The sequence below is a fragment of the Pelobates fuscus genome, chromosome 1 (assembly GCF_036172605.1).
Source record: "Pelobates fuscus isolate aPelFus1 chromosome 1, aPelFus1.pri, whole genome shotgun sequence".
Classification (NCBI taxonomy): domain Eukaryota; kingdom Metazoa; phylum Chordata; class Amphibia; order Anura; family Pelobatidae; genus Pelobates; species Pelobates fuscus.
The window spans coordinates 78,420,616-78,437,622 of record NC_086317.1 but is presented as its reverse complement, the minus strand read 5'-3'; the positions used below and the strand labels follow the sequence as shown (position 1 = coordinate 78,437,622).

Genomic DNA, 17,007 nt, shown 5'->3' with positions numbered 1-17,007 from the left:
AGTGATGGAAAAGTTGTTTCAAGGGGACTAACACCTGGACTGTGGCATGCCGGAGGGGGATCCATGGCAAAACTCCCATGGAAAATTACACAGTTGATGCAGAGTCTGGGTTTAATCCATAAAGGGCATAAATCACCTAACATTCCTAAATCACAATGGATATGGATTGACACCTGACATATGACATATTGACACCTTGACATATGGATAGACACCTGTCCTCAGAGACCCTGATACACACTGACACAGAGCATAATAGGGACTGTTCCCCCTACATAGGGTCACTTGGCAGATATGGATTGACAGCTGTCCTCAGGGACCCTGATACACACTAACACAGAGCAGAATAGGGACTGTTCCCCCTACATAGGGTCCCCCCTACAGACGCTTGCAGACAACTAACTGCTAATTAATCTATTACAGTGAGAAAAAAAAATAGTTTTTAAATGCAAGCTATTGTGACACCAGATATGAGTGGTGGCACTGGGCAAGTGGGCACAGTATCCACTGTGAGCCTGACACACATACGCTTGCAGACAATTAACTGCTATTCAATCTATTACAGTGAAAAAAAAGTTTTGGGGTTTTTAAATGCACGCTATTGTGCCACCAGATATGAGTGGCACGGTGCACTGGCAGAGTACACGCTGTTGGTCTGACACACAGACGCTTGCAGACAACTAACTGCTAATTAATCTATTACAGTGAAAAAAATTTTTTTTTAATGCAAGCTATTGTGACACCAGATATGAGTGGTGGCACTGGGCAAGTGGACACAGTATCCACTGTGAGCCTGACACAGAAGCTGGCAGGCAGGCAACTGCAATTAGATTACACAAAAAAAAAAAAAAAGCAGACTGATGTTCTAGCCCTAAAAAGCAGAGATCAGATGAGTCCTTCAGGACTGTAGTGGACACTGAATACACTAGCCTAGCTATGCATTTCCCTATCAAATGAGCAGCAGCTACACTTTCCCTCCTCTATCTAAGAATGCAGCTTCAGAATGAATCTAAAGTCAGGGGTGATGTTAGTGTTAAGCTAATGTAGGGGTTAACAGTTTATGTTAGGGTACTGCAGGGATTCATGTTTACTGATCGTATATTGTAAGGGTTATACATTAAGTGATAGTGTAGGGGTTAATTTTAGTGAAGTTTGTTAGGGTAGTGAAGAAGTTAATGTGCAGTGTAGTGTGTTAGGGTAGTGTAGAGGTTAACGGGAGATTTTTTTTTATTTTATTTTTATTTTTAAGGGCAGCACTGGGACACGCATGAAACTAGTGTAAGTTACACCCATAGTAAACATCTATTTCAACTGCCATCATTAAAAAGGCATTACCCCCACTAAGTTCAGTCACACCAGGTTATGTATATGCTGGTTCTCCCAGAGCTGAAAATAAATAATTGCATTGATGGGATTCTAAAACATGTTCTGCTCATTGAACGGACAGAGTTACAATCAGTCAATGGTTTTTGCTCACATACTTTGAGTGATATGTATTAACAATGGATTCATTTAATGCACTTTAATTTAAGTTATACTCATTTAGCAGTAACACTGTTTAAATTGTTTATGTACCATATTTGAAATTAGTGTAGGACCCATCGATTTTGGAGTATGGTGGCATAACTTAACAAAATACGGCCACATGGTGGAACTGAATCCCCACATTTGTTTGTTGAGATAGGCATTTTAAGTAGCCGTGTAAAATTAAAAACTGTATTTTTGCGTGTGCTCTATTCCATAATCTGTATTTTGTATACATTTTAGTCTTTACAGCAGCATTACTGCTGAGAAATGCATGTTCTGGGTTTGGCCTTTTTTTCTCTGGTCTGATGAAAGCAAAATTTTACTTTTTAATCATAGTAAAAACCACTTTATGTGGCACAAAGCCAACACTGAGCATAATCTTGAGAACATCATCCCCATAGTAAAGCTTCATAATGTGTTGATGATTTTTGTTGTCCCAGACTAGAAAACTGGTCCAGACTGACGTCAGGGTGAATACATCAAAACACAGGGCGCAGGACAGCCCGTAAAATGTTTGAGATTGATATTCATTTCCACCAGGATAATTGCCCTAAACATAAAACGGCTACATTGGAGGGATTTAAATATAAAAAAGTTTTTGTCATCAAGTGATGTTTATGTATTTTACATTCTATGTATTAATATGTCAAAATATTGGAAACATGCTTTCATCTTGAATTGCCTTATACAAGTTGTAAAACTGATGCATGTCCTGTTGATACATGATGAACAAAATTCTCAAAAAAAAAAATGAATATAATAAACAAAATAAAAACTTTTTTGGTCCATTTTTTTCTCAGTCCTATAAGATCTAGATTGACAGAACTTGCCACGGCAAATGTTCAAAATCAAGGGATGCAGAAGTGCAGAGCAAGTATGAACTTACTCAGAAAGATTTACAGTTGCACTGCAGCCAAAGGTTCTACAATCCATTTTAATTCCAGGAGGTAACACTAAAAATGTGCACATGTCCCAGATTTGAAATGCTTACTCATAGCATTGCATTTCACACATTAGAACCACTGGAGGTGTACTGGCCAATTCTCCCCAGTTAGTAATGTGTACGGGGGTAGGCGGGGGTAAACTTGGTAGCCTCAAACCAGCGCAGGGCTCAGTACTCTTATAATATTAACCATTATTTGAAATAGTAACAAATCCCACAGAAAACTGACAGTATGTTTATGTTTCTACCAGTTTTAGTCTTTCTACAGTACGTCATCGCTGTCCTAAATACGCCGAAATGAAACACAAGGAAACAGATTCTATACAGATGGTGAGATATCTGCAGGATTAATAGTATCAATTCTGATTCCAAAATCACATAAAATACATGCTGGAATTCATTATGTCCTGATACGTTAGACAGGAGGAAATGTGGTCCTGTAGTGAAATGAAAGACTTCCTGGAAGTGTTTGTATTCTCAAACAGGAGACAAAAAAAAGAAATAGAAAATCGACAGCTATAATAAATGATGTCTTGGCATCTTTCTTTTACAGAATGTGAATTAACAACAGATGTAGTACACCAGTGTCTATTTGTACTGTAATCTAAAACAACTGTGTTGCTGTTGCAGACAAGGATAGTGTAAATGCAAGCCCACCCCTTTTCTAATTATCCAGAAATTGCCAAATTATAAGGATACATCACACAACCTAAACAAGAAGCGAAACATGTATTTACCACGTAAAGAGCCACACTGCTGCTGAAATCCGTCATGCCGGGCAGTCAGTTTAAAAATCGGTGATATTTTCTGTTGCAGCTGGATTTAGAGATCAGAGATTAGCTGAACACACAGTGTCACTGCTTGCAACAATAATACAGAATAAAACTGTAAAAAAAAAAAATATTTACAAACATGTCTCAGCATTAACCCTTTCAGCGTTGTAGCATCTGGCACTAAAGTAAAAGTAAAATAATAAAGTCTGCGAGACCCAAGCATATACTTAGAAAACCGATTTAACACAAATAAATGAAAAACGTGGAACCATTGGGCCTCAATAATCCCAGGCGAGGTGTGGAGAATGGTCCCTCTCTTTTCACCATTAAACGCACTTTTCTGGTTAGTTAGGGATAGACAATTTCCTGTCTCCTAGTCCAATGTTTGAACCCCACAAGATGTTAACCCCCTTAATATATATGATAAACAAATATGAATACCGCACTCGAGAAATTGCAATGAAACTTATTGCTAATCCTGCATTTTCAAAATATTTATTATAATGATTTTAGATAAATTCATAAAGATAGTGGTATTTCATCATGGTGACACTCATTTCATCCTATGTACATAAGCTATTTACATATATATATTTACACACAGAATCCTCCCTCGTCCGAGGTAAAGTTCATAATCTATATACAATTGGTAATGATCCAAAAATAGGAATAGGAAAAAACAGAAAAAAAGAAAAAATAAGAAAAAATATTGTAAAAATAGAAAAGATGAAAAAATTGAAAAAATCCAATTACGAAAACAAGGAGAAAAGGAAAAAGGAAAAAATAATAATAATAATATTCCAAATATAGTCCAGAATATAGTGCACTATATCATTCACTGTCTATGGGTGGATCTCACCAATGTAGACATTTCTTTTAGGTGTATATAGTAGTAGGAGGATGCTGAAGTCTGTAGATAATAGTGTGGTAGAGGGGAATGGATGCAGTTCCTGTTGAATGAAGAAACGATCACCTCATCAATTTTCTATTTGTATTGATGTGGTCAGTGTAGCAGAACGCTGGGTAATCATTAAGTAGGTGCTTCGGTCAGTGTAACAGGTCGCTGGGCAATCCTTTAATCCCTTAATATATATGGGCCAGTCTCTTGGCCTACAGACGTGAATCCGTTCTTACACAAAGATACGGGAAATTCCTATTCTGCTGGCCCTCTCCTTAAACTCTCAGGATATTAACCCGTTTATTTATGTGCCCTCAGGTGGCTATTGGTCCCTAGGACCATATCCACCAGCCCCCCAAAATTAAGCAAACCTAACCCTTTGCATGCTAATTGCTAATTGTTTAGAGATGTGGTCTAAAAGGAAAATAACTGTATACTTACCTATCAAAGTCTTAATTAAAGATTATTTTCAGTCTTCTATGTATGGCAATCCAAATTGAAGACAGGAAAGACCTTTATATGGCAGAAGCAGACTGTATTGGACATACCTCCGAGTAATTATATTTTAGGCAAATCAATGTTAAAACATACAACTACTGCACTTACTTTTATCGTGAAATGTTTCTAAGCATGCATTATTATTACTAACTGTAGTTTTATGAAGGATTAATAAAGTTGTACATTTTGAGCATACTAGGTTATCTGAATGTCACTTCTGTAGATGTGTCCTACATTTTACCATCTTTGTTCTAATTATATATTCAATTAGTCTATTTGATTAAGCGGACTTAGGTCACTACATTTTTTTAGTATTTAAAAATATCAAATTCTTCCTAAAATAAATTAAAAATGTTCCTTATGATTTTCAAGGTATTAGCATGTTAATCACACAGTGTCGCACACATAATTGAATAGCGTCTACTAAAAAGTAGAAATGCAGAAATAAATATTAGAGCATCTTTACCGGCGTTTTCATTCTACCATTTCAGAATATTAATAATAATTCAACAACAGATTGAGGGAAATGTGTATTGTTTATAAATCTGTGTTACGGACGATCGGGGGTATATTATCCATTTTATAAGTATAATGCACATATGGAATAAATGATTTCTGTTAATGACATGCTGCCAAACAAAGGCTAAATAAGTTTGGAAAAGGGTTTAAAAATCATCAATCAAGAACATCGTCAAGCATTAAAAAGAAATGCATGTGCTGCATGTATTTAAATTAAACGCTTAGACTGAAGGGACGCAATCATTTGCCAATATTGCAGAAACAGCTCATAAAAGGCTCATCTATTCAAATACAAAAAAATGAAAAGGGAATGTTATATGGACTATCTATACCTACTAGTGGTAACCATTATCTCATCAGAAAACCATGTTCTTACACAAAATAGCCTTTCAAACTTATGTCTTCATCAACATACTTTGTAAAGTGATATTTCCTCTAGAGATAGCAGTAGGGATTAATCTTGTCCTTCTCTATCCTTTGGCCGAGGATTGACATTTCATTTACGAGTGTTCCGAGTCATTAATAATTCCATGATATGACCTGATATAACTGTATCACTGCAAAATTGCTTTCATTTCTCTGTCATCTTTGTTTTAAACATAGGGAAGTAGCACATAGATCTACCATGTTTCTGTTTATTTATCATAATCTGTTCTACAAGGACAACCGAGTCCACACCAGACAAGTACAATTGAAGGTTTATCATAATAAACCACAAGACCCAAACCCCGATATTATTTTAATTAAAGACATCAGTATCATGTATGTTTTATAGTCCGGCTGTGATTTTTTTATTTTTTTTTAGAACTAGGGTTAAAGCTAAGGTTAGAGCTGTAGTTATTTTTAGGACAAGGATTATGACGAAGGCTAAAGTTTTCCTATTGTGCAATGCAGGGTCCCTAATTTCACAACTATAAGTCGCAGTCAGGGCTGAATTAACATAAGGGCTGATGGAGCTTAACCTTCGGGCCCATACCTATGGAATAGGCCCATTTAGAAATATATATTTTTACTATTCTTCACATGTTCATGCTTCGTGCAGAGGGAATTAAGTATGGAAACTTAAAAGGGAACAAAACTTGTGTGGACTGGCTGACAATGAAATTAGTTCAGGTAAAGCTGACTTTGCCTCGCTGCTACGGTCTCTCTAACACTGTGGCATGTCCCCTTTCTTCTACACTTCCTACATTCACCTTTTATCTTTCCCAGACTACATACCTGCTTCTGCCTGCTAGCAAACAGGTAAGGAGAGGAGTGGATAAGTGAGTGCTAGGAAGCAGGCCCCTAAAAAAGTTAACTCGTCTACATGATTAGCAGACAGCCTGACATGCATGCATTAAAGCCAGGCTGACCTTCCACCCCTCTTGGCGGTGCTGCATATGTGATTAACATCAGTTGCCCACCCATTGGGGTATTGATTAGGATATAGATTTGCTTGAGAAATAAAAGCGAGAGATTAGCATTGGGCAGGCATAGGCAATCTTCGTCACTCCAGATGTTTTGGACTACACCTCCCATGATGCTCTGTCAGCATTATGGGTGTAAGAGCATTATGGCAGATGTAGTCCACAACATCTGGAGTGCCGAAGGTTGCCTATCCCTGGCATAGGGTATGTGTTTTCTTATAGCTGCATCCTGTGAGTTTCCCTCCAGCACCACCTCCACCAGATACATGACGCTTGGTAGGTATGACTGTTTAGTGTTATCTGTCAATAAGATTCTGTAATTAGGCACCTTGTAATAGCAAATTAATATGTCATAATTAAACGGTTACTTCAGGCACCATGGCCACTTCCATAATTTGAAGTGGTTATGGTGCTTGGAGTCTGTATTTGCAGTGTTTCCGTTTTAAACACTGCACATAGAGAGTTAAAGTCCTTTGCTACCGGATGTGTAACTCTGCCGACGTAATTTGCCTGCACGGAAAAAGAGTTCTGGGCTGCCTTTTATTAAATCTGTACGTCCGGTACCACCAAAGTCCTCACCTCAGCTCGTTCTCCAAGTCATCTCTACCTGAAAGAGAGACAACATAACTAGAGGAGGTTCAGGCTGCAGGGGGATCTTGGCCTTTGGCGCTGGAACAATAATACGTTTTAGCTATATTTCTTTATTTTTATTTTTGGGGAGAAAGAGATGCCAGCAAGGGATGTCCTAGCTGAAAATAGTGTTTAATTAAAGAGTGACCCTTTAAAACTGATCGAATGCTACATAAGTATATAATCAAGATGTCTTGATGCTACAATCCAGTCTAATTTTACGTAACTAGCATGTTATGACTTTTAAGTTTAGTTTAAGCTACAGTAAAAGACAATTGAGATTGTAGATAAATATACAGTAGAATGTTCACCATTTCTCTCTACAGAGCAGTAATACAAAACGGAGCAATGGTACAGATTATTGGATAATATAAGATAAATGAGGTGTAGTGGCCAGAATACTAGGGATGGGATTAAGGATTCATGCAAAGTTTCCATCATGTATGTTACACTGAAGTTTTACCCGCTGAGTGTTTCCCCGGCGGCCCCGCTGCACAGTTACTCTTTAATAGACAAGTATTTCAACACACTGTAACAGTAGATTAACCATCATGAAGGGACACAAGTGTAAAACCTGCTGATGAGTTCCTCTATCACAGAATAATGATGGAAATAACAGATGTGAGGACAGTCTGTATATTTTAAGAGAATTAATCAAACCCCCCCAAAAAAGTTATATTGTTTGTTTCATTTCGACTTGATTTTTTTTATGCCCTGTACAGCATACAAGAATATTGCAATTTTCATGTTAGTTATCAAAGATAGCAGTGTAAAGAGGAAGAGGTAGCAATTAAACTGCAATTACATTTAAAAAAAAAAAAAAAAAAATAGATGGGGTAAAATGAAGACAAAGACTGTAGTATAAGGCAGGATGAGTTGATCGATCCCCCAGGTCCCTAACACACTGAAATGCCTATATTTGTAGACATCTGGCAAGCTTCAGTGGTAAGTCCAAGCATGCTTGGATCCAGGGAGCTCAATGTTTAAATCTGCATACATTTGTCACTTATTACCAGAGGAGCTGGGCACTACCTATATACATATGAACCAAGGAATATATATTAACACATTTTATTTTTGCTATGGGTTTTGTTCGCCTGGCTTGTAGTGCTGGAACAATATGTGCAAAAATGTGCTTATAAGTATTCCCCTCTTTAAATATCAGCTCAATAGCATGCACAATTCTCTGTTATATAACACAATCATTCTGGTCAACATTACTTCAGAAGTTGTGTGACACAGAGACAAAGAGCAACCAGAAAAACAACAGTAACAGTAAAAGGTAGATTGCCACCAAGGGTATTTTGACCCCATCCCCACACTTACAAGCTAGATTAAAAAAGTAGAAAATAAATTCATAAAGAAAAACCCTATAGAGGTCAATAAGACCCCCATATTACTAGAAGGGACGTTTAAAGTCTCGCTATGCCCACACCTGCAATGAGACTGTCAAACTAGGAAAAAATGCACTAGAAAGGCTCGATCCGCTGGGCATCAGATAGGCGATGTGAGGAAAATAGCATGCTATTCGCGACCTTTTATTGCCATTCGGGACTTTTTCTGTTTTATTGGTTCGGTAGCTGTAACTACCAAACACCAACCACCCCTCTGGCTTATTATCTTCAAAAGAAACCATGAATTAAGCGCTCTCCCTGTGTGGCCGCCGTTCGTATAACCGAACACCACGTGCAAGAGAAAACGGCGGTCATCTTGTTCGCACGAAAGGAGGCAGCGGGACCTGGTCGTCGAGTGTCTGGAACTAAACTCGGACACTCGACTTCCCGAACACCGGTTAAAGTATATAAACGCCTGCTTCCTTTTCCCGAACAGCCAGGAGAGCGCTGTTCGTTAGTTTGGTTCCCATGAACCAGGGGAACAATCGCTACTATGAGCCAGGGGGTCCCGTTCATGCATTTATTCAGTTTTATGACCTTTTGAAATAGACCGACCGCACAGCCTAAACTCATGGAACTGTTTCTGGGCAGGAGCCTCATTAGCGGTCGGTACAAATGGGACTTCCATAACATTCTAAAACCCCTGAACTGATCTGGGTGGATTTTGGATATGTTGGTCACCCAGATCAGGGCTATCAGGGGATATGATGCTATGTGTTTTAGGGTACTTTCTAAGATTTGGAGAAAATATGTTTTTACTGCCTCGAGATAACTGAGTTATTAATCTAGCTGAATTTTCTCACAGGCAGAGAGGAGGGGATCATCTGTTTGTATTGGGAGTGTACACTTTATCACTATAAAATTATTGGCTGTAACCTTTGTATCCCTGTCCCCCACAAGTGGGGGTGCCCCTTGCATGGGGACTTGCATAAAAGCCAGTGTGGCACCATTAAAATTCATTCATGAAGTCTAGGCTCATGTTTGGGTAACTGTCTACTTGCTGGGGAGAAACTACTTGAATGCTGCATTCGTCTGGAACTATTTAAACCTACACCCGAACTGCAGCTATAATCACTCAGGCTCAGCAGTTCGGGAGGAATAGGCGAACAGGGTATCTACTATACCGGCGTTCGTAAAAGGCGACTTTATAATAAATAGTTGTCAGAGAACAGATAACTGTCCACCCCCCTGAACCCCATGGCCATTGTTTGGGGGGTATTTAAAAAAGAAATGGGGGGCATCCTACTGTCCCCCACACAGCAGGTGGTGACATAAGGAAATATTAAACTTTAAGAGAGTAATTATTCTAATGAATATTTGTCTGCATTTATACAGAGACATTTACGTAATTTGTCCCCTATTGGGGAATTAAATAATCACCAGTTTTTCAATAATTTTTTTGTTGTAAAGAAACGTTTTTACATTCTTTAAGTGTTCTTTTTTCACCTTGTACATTTGCAGAATATGCTGTGTGACAATAAGTGATATAACTGTGAAAACTGTGATTAGCAACTTTGAGAAGTTTGTTTCAAGTTTTAACCATCTTTTTCTAACCAAATCTTTAATGTTATGCATTGCTAAACTGTTTGTAGAGTTCCCAATACCAGATTAGAGGTTTGTTGAATAAATATGTACATGATGTATTAGCTGTACAGATTGTGAAACCTGCAAGGAAAGTCACAACAAATATAATTTCATTATTTTGTACATTTGTGTTGATGCTATTTAGGAGGGCATTCTGATATCTCCCCGATATTTTTTTGATTGCATATTATTACTATTTTTTTATTGCACTATTTATGCACGTTGTGTTAGGCATAAGGGCTAGTATCACCCTGTGTGTTAAGATAGAAATATCGTTGATATTTAATTTTCAATATCGTTTTCTACGGATTATAAAAGGAGCTTCACAAAATATTTTGTTTATTTGTCAGTTGCACAAGTGTGTGAGTGCATGCATGTAGTGTGGGTGGATGTATGTTAGCTTGTGTCTCCCCTCGTCTTGTTATTCCCCACATAGCTCTCTTTCTGTCCCACATTACTACTTGTCTCTTTCACGTTCCCCTCCCTTCACTTGTTGCATAATTATCCTATTCCCTCATTGCTTTCTAAAATGTGTCTTCCACTGATTCCCACATTTGTGTCTCTCTCAGTTATTTAATTCCCTCCACAGCTCCTCTATCTCCCCATCTCACACCAACCTGTCTCCCTATATTTCTATCCCAACCTGTTTTCCTCTGTCTCCCACTGCACCTTCCCCCCCACCCTGTGTGCCTCATAGTGTACCTGTAACTGTGGAAATTGAGATGTGGTCTCCAATCTCTGGTTCCTATGCCCACTGACATTACTTTTGCATCTAGGGATTGTGGGTAATAGACCAAGAAATTGAAAATGTAACGCCAAAGTAGCCAAAACGGAAACTTTTCGTACCCAATCATTTTATAGCTCAACTGGTTTTATTTTCTTGTTAGGTTCTACAGTACCTGGTTTGGAAAGAAAGTGGATTTTGGTGACTTGACAACTTGCAAAATGTTGACAAAAATAAGTTGAGTCAATTTTGACATTTTGGTCTACATTTTATAAATTGAATTATTTGGTTAGCTCACCACAACTCACAGTTTAGTGTGTAAACCATTTGATTTTTCTTTTCCAGAATGACTAATAACTGAACCAATAACATCCTCAATGAATGAAGTACTGCCGTTTTGAGTTTATTTTGGTGTTAAAATACCAGAAAAGCCAGAGATACTGTGCTCTCTATCCTCCGACACAGAGTAGTTGCGCTCCTGTGCTCCTGCCCCCCCCCCCCCCACCAGACCGGTGGGGGATATCCTGGTCCCCACTGGACGAACCTCAGTTACTTAAGCAGCACTAAGTTGCACCTCAGAGGTGCAATCTCATCTCAGGCACTTAACACACCACTCAAGATGGCGGCTCGCTCGTCTGACAGATGAGGCCAAGGCTTGGCTCCACAACCTCTAACATCTCAATTACTGACCACGGGTGAGCTGCAGCCGTAACGTTAGATGCCATTGCCCGCTCTCTCCAACAGCTGAATGCAATATTTGAGTGTTTCTGGTCTGCTCTGGCGGCGCGGGTGGCTGCTTCTCCACCTGACCCCCTGAATGCAGATCAAGGGAGCAAGCAGAGGAGAAGGAGAGGGCCCCCACTGGGCATAACACCTGAGCATGCAACAATCATTCCCCTTGCTAGCCCAATCTGGGCTGAAGGGCCCTAGGGGCACTGCCCCAGTGCATCGCCCAAACCATCGGAGGTCCAACCACCGCAAGCGGCGATCTACCATCAAGATCTATTGCACCCGTTTATCCGGGAGAGATTTGGACTCTGAGAGAACCCCTGTCTGTGGCCTACAGATGCTGACCTACCCATCAGCCTGGAATGGAGGGGATGCTCTGTTTTAACCACGTCCTGTGGCTGCCTCCTGCTTACCTCTGGCAAGTCCCTGGAGCCTCCCAATGTCGGGTATCGGATGAAGGGGCACCCCAGCTGTTTATAAGCTGTTCATGAGCCTATCGCTTGTGATATCCAGATCTATGCCCTGATGTTTTTCTTTGATCTTGACATGTTGTCTTTTCTTATTCTTTTGCTATCATCTAACCTAAAATGTTATAGCGATCTGAGACCCAGTCACAGTGGTATTTCTTACAATAGCACGCATATTGCAGCTATTTGTTAATTAATGTTGTATGTTCAAGCAGATATAGCTCAAATGACCATGTGCTACCTGTAAAACGTTATACCCATAGTGTACGTACATTAGTTCGCTCTACTACTATAATAGATATGTTTTGATTATCTTGCATACTAAATAGCACACTAGCACTTCATGTCTAGACTAGATTGTCAGGCTAGTTGATAACTCTGACTTTGTTTTGAAAACGAGGCTGCCATACTCAGCACATTTTTCTTTAATTGGAACGTACCTAGTTCTAAGTCAAACAAGTTAAACACATTTTTTTTTTAAATGGTGACTCTCATGCATACATGTTTATACTACTTCTGTCTCTGATTTATGTGCTTTATAATGTATGATGTTACTGCATTTTTCTTGTATCCTGTCTGCACCGCAATGAAAAAAATAAATACAAATAAAATAACACCAGAAAAATATACCACTCATTGACACATTATAGCAATCTTACTAAAGTAAAAACGCAAATTTTTTTTTTGGTTAACAAGCTAAACAAAATGATGAGTTTTTCCTAAAAAATGCAAGCGCTTGAGCATTAGTGTGCTACAGTTCTATCTATCCTCTAAACAAGTAATGTTCTACCTGAATCTCATGTCTAGACATGACATCATCCCAAGGTATGCTTTATGTTTTGTGGTACAGTGCGTTTACAATATCCAGAACTTATAATTGCCATCATCAGTAAGAAATAGAAGTTCTTCCAAGCAGCTGCTCTGGGTAATCGTTTGAGCCTGCTTTTCTCTGTCATGTGGATAGGGTTGAACAAATGCTAAAGATATCTTATAAATAAACGCATTTCATTTACCCCGTACTTGCAAGGTCACAGTCAGTCACATGTCAAGTAAAAGAAAGTGGAAAATGTAAGAATTAAAAGCTACCTGGATAGCATCAGTAATAATAACAAGTCTATTAAAAGGACAGTCCTTGGAGGAGGCAAAAACACACCAAACGTAGAGGTAAATGTTGTTTATTTTAGGTTACTAATGTATTTATGCAGTTAAGTGAGTTAGTTTAATAGCAATATGTGATTAAATCGATCCTTAATGAAACTACATTTCATGCAGTGCTTAAGACTCTTCACTAGTAACCATGGTAACAGTGTCATGTCTTCACCACCATTTTGTCTCTAACTCAGTGGCTGGTTTCATGCCTGCAGGAATGAAGAAGCATGAGGCCCTCATAATACCCACAAATTGTTTTCAACTTTCAAAATATAAAAATAAATCCAAATGGTTGCACGCTGTAGCCGGTCCAAGGTTCATTACTGCTCGCAAGATATGAACTTGTAATCAAGAGTTTTACACACAACTTCTGCAATGTAACAAATGTATAATAACGCACATTGTTCCTTTCCCGACCTTACCACATAAAAAGGAAACATCTTTCACAAGCATTGTAAAACTCTACAGGCTTGCCTATTTTTAGCAAAAAAAAACCTCATTTTGGTACAATTACAATTCCAGCAAGTCATTTTAGAGTTCTGTGGTTTCTCAGCTTTGTGAGAATGTATCAGCACTATATGCAGTATTTAAGTTTGTGAGTAAATCCAACAGTCGATATCAGAATGATTTAGGTTTAATTTTCCTCCCCCTATGTTTTTGCATGTAGCAAAATAAATCCATGTTCTTTATTTACTTATGATGTGTCCTTTATGTTATCAACGCGATTCTGAACTCAGCTCTCAAACATGGATGATTATTTTGCCTATTACCATAACCACTTCCCTTCAGTCAGTGGTGGGTGCGGGTGAAGCAGACCACCCAACATGACAGCAGGAATGGGGTGCCATGAAAGTAGTGTAGCCTAGTGGGGAGATGTCACATACTGCCCTTTCTTTCATCTCATCGCTCCCAGCACTAGAGCAGCAATGGAGACTGGGTAGAGTGAAATTATGAGTCAAACACACAGGTATGTGCAGAGTATGACATGAGGGTGTTGGAGAGACACATGAATGTTTTCGGGGGACATTATTAAGGAACAACTAGAAGTTAGACAAAAATGGGTAGTTGAGGTAAAATTAAAGTTGTGGAGAGATGGGGCAGGGTGACACAACTACTTTAGAGATGTGGGAGAGACACAGGGCAGGGTGAGGGATACAGAATGTTGGGACATATTAGATTTACCAGTTAAATATGTTGTTTTATATGTTGACATGTGGAAAACTTATATGGAAAATCTGTGTCAAACTTATATCTTTACTTTTCACAATCTATACACACTAGCATTTTGCACAGAAAATGAAAATTACTGTGAAACCTAAATGAGGGTGTTAATATATTAGTATATTTGTACTTTGCAAAAGATCGCTGTCACACACGTCGTGTGTCCTTAAGGGGTTAATCATCTTTTTTCCCATCAATCATCTCTTTTCTTGGACGTCACACTCAGATTTTAGATTGTATAGGAAAATATGGTTAAATAGAAGCCATTTATGAGCTTTGGGAGGTACCAATTGAAGCACCACAGTGATCAGCAAAAGACTTATGCAGGGTGAAAATTGTCAGCTCTTCTGAAACATTTCCTTCAGTAGATTATTTTTTTTCAGGGTCTGGTCAACAGAATTTTGTTCATGTCCCTTTTAACCTTGGCCAAATTTACGTAAAAAAAAAAAGATCATGTGAGCAAGCCATTTGTGTAGCCAAAACATCAGGAAAAACTGTGCCTATGACTCTGCTGCCACACAAAAGTGCTAAGATAAGGCCTGGCCTAATGGCTTCTCAATATCTGGCATTTTTGTAATGTCAATTCTGCGTTTACAAAATTAGACTATTATATACCTGGATTGGGAGCAGGAGTAATTTTAAGTTCAAAAAAGTAGATTTATCCAAAAAAGGGAAAGGAAAAAGTCAGTGGGCAATTGACCTGAGAAGAACAAAACTTTTCCACACATCGATACTGTCAGTTCAGTGTGAAATTAACACAGTGACCTATCAGCATCTCCTACCTGTGTCTATGAACGGAGCAGACACCGCAAGACTCAGTCAGGAAGGGGAAAAAAGGGGAATGCAGTTCCAGAAGCAGGAGTAATTTAATTTGTTTATGTATTTTTATGAGATGGGTGAACAAAGGGATGAACCGTCTCAAGTGTCATTACTGTGGATCAAAGTTTCTGCCACGTCTCTAAATTGAATAAGAAATGACACTAGCTGCCCTTTTCTTGTCCAATGATCATGCCCCAATGGGAAGTCAATGGCAATGTAGTGGTGGGAAAAAGACTATGAACTGTCCTTTACTGTTCCAAAAGGGCTAATTGCCCTCCTGTGAAAACTGCAGCAATAGGGATAAAACACGGATATCAGTAGAAAAATACTTTTAATAACAAATTTAATATACAAAGAAGCAGTCCTGATGATGACGAGTCCAACTGTCTCTGGCCATCCTTTCCACCTGCTCTTCCTAAGGGTGATAGCAGTGGAGGGCTTACTGCTGTTGTTCACCGGCTCCCACTTTTTTTTTTTAAATAACAGTGATTGTAGTGGTTTCACCCTGCCATATGTTTGTGTTGAAAATGCGTTGCTGCTTGGTTGATTCACTTGCACAGCACACAATTAAAGAAAAGAAAATAGCCTTTGCAAATTTATACATCATCTTCAACGATACGGTACTCTGCCTGCAACACCACTACTGCTGTACTTAGTGTAGGCAATATTTTCTTGGCTAGTAAACTGCAGCCACACACTGTGCATAGAAGAAGCTTGCAATTTACAAAGCAGTGGCACAGAAGCACACTGCAAATCACATAAGCTTTCTGTGCCAAAAAAAAATGGAGAACCAAAATCACAATGTGGAAAAAATCATGCCCTTATTAGCTTCTACCAACTGCATCAACAGAGGTAGCTGGCATAGCCACACTGAAAGTCAGGCAGCGCAAAACCAGTACCATGAAAGGCATTTGAAAAATACTGTAATATATCGTAAGTGACATAAAACAGCAGGAGTAATTATCTTTTTTTTTTGGTTGGGATAGAAGCCAACACCATTGCATTTTAGAATACTTTTTTTTCTACTAAGAGTTTTAAAAAGTCTGCTATTCTCACTTGTGCAGTAAATTGCAGCCACACACTCACTAATCAGTCAAACAATTCTAAATTAAGTAATCAAAATGCGATGAGCAATACCAGCTAGGTAAGAGGGACTTTTCCTACCCAAACTGCCTCTGTTGTTTACTGGCTCACCCTCCAACCCCCCCTTTTGGCTTGTGTACCCAAAAGAAGGATAAAACGTAATCAAATGTGTAATGTATATCTTTTTTAGGCATATTCTCATCAAGGAAAGATAATAAATATTGATTAAGTATGTTTTGTAATCAATAAACCATATATAGGACATATATGTTAATGGGGGGCAATAGGGGATTCATCTCTGGATGTGGGGCTGTTTAGCTCCAGATCTTTTAAAACACATATTTTTTAGTACCTCTTTGTATCCCCACCGCTCATTGCGCAAGTTCAGTGTGCCGCTATCTTCTGAATGTGACACGTGGAACTGCACAATATATTGCATACCTCTGATTATTTGGAAATATGAAACTGTGACAGGGAATGAGTCGGCCACTTATGCAACTGGTGATGCTCAAAATGAGTTGTTCCATCTAGAAAGACTATGACTGCAGCTGTCACCTGAGTCAAACCGATCCCCTCTTAGTACACTGTTGGATGGAAAACCATCATGGGTAATGCAGTTTGAAAAAAAATCAGGAATGCTGTT

At 38.7% G+C, this 17,007-nt stretch overlaps 1 protein-coding gene across 1 annotated transcript in view; it reads right to left on the bottom strand.

Moving 5' to 3' along the window:
- COL26A1 (collagen type XXVI alpha 1 chain) overlaps nucleotides 1-17,007 on the bottom strand; it is a 374,102-nt gene that overhangs the window by 241,947 nt on the left and 115,148 nt on the right. The gene's annotated exons all lie outside the window — the stretch shown is intronic.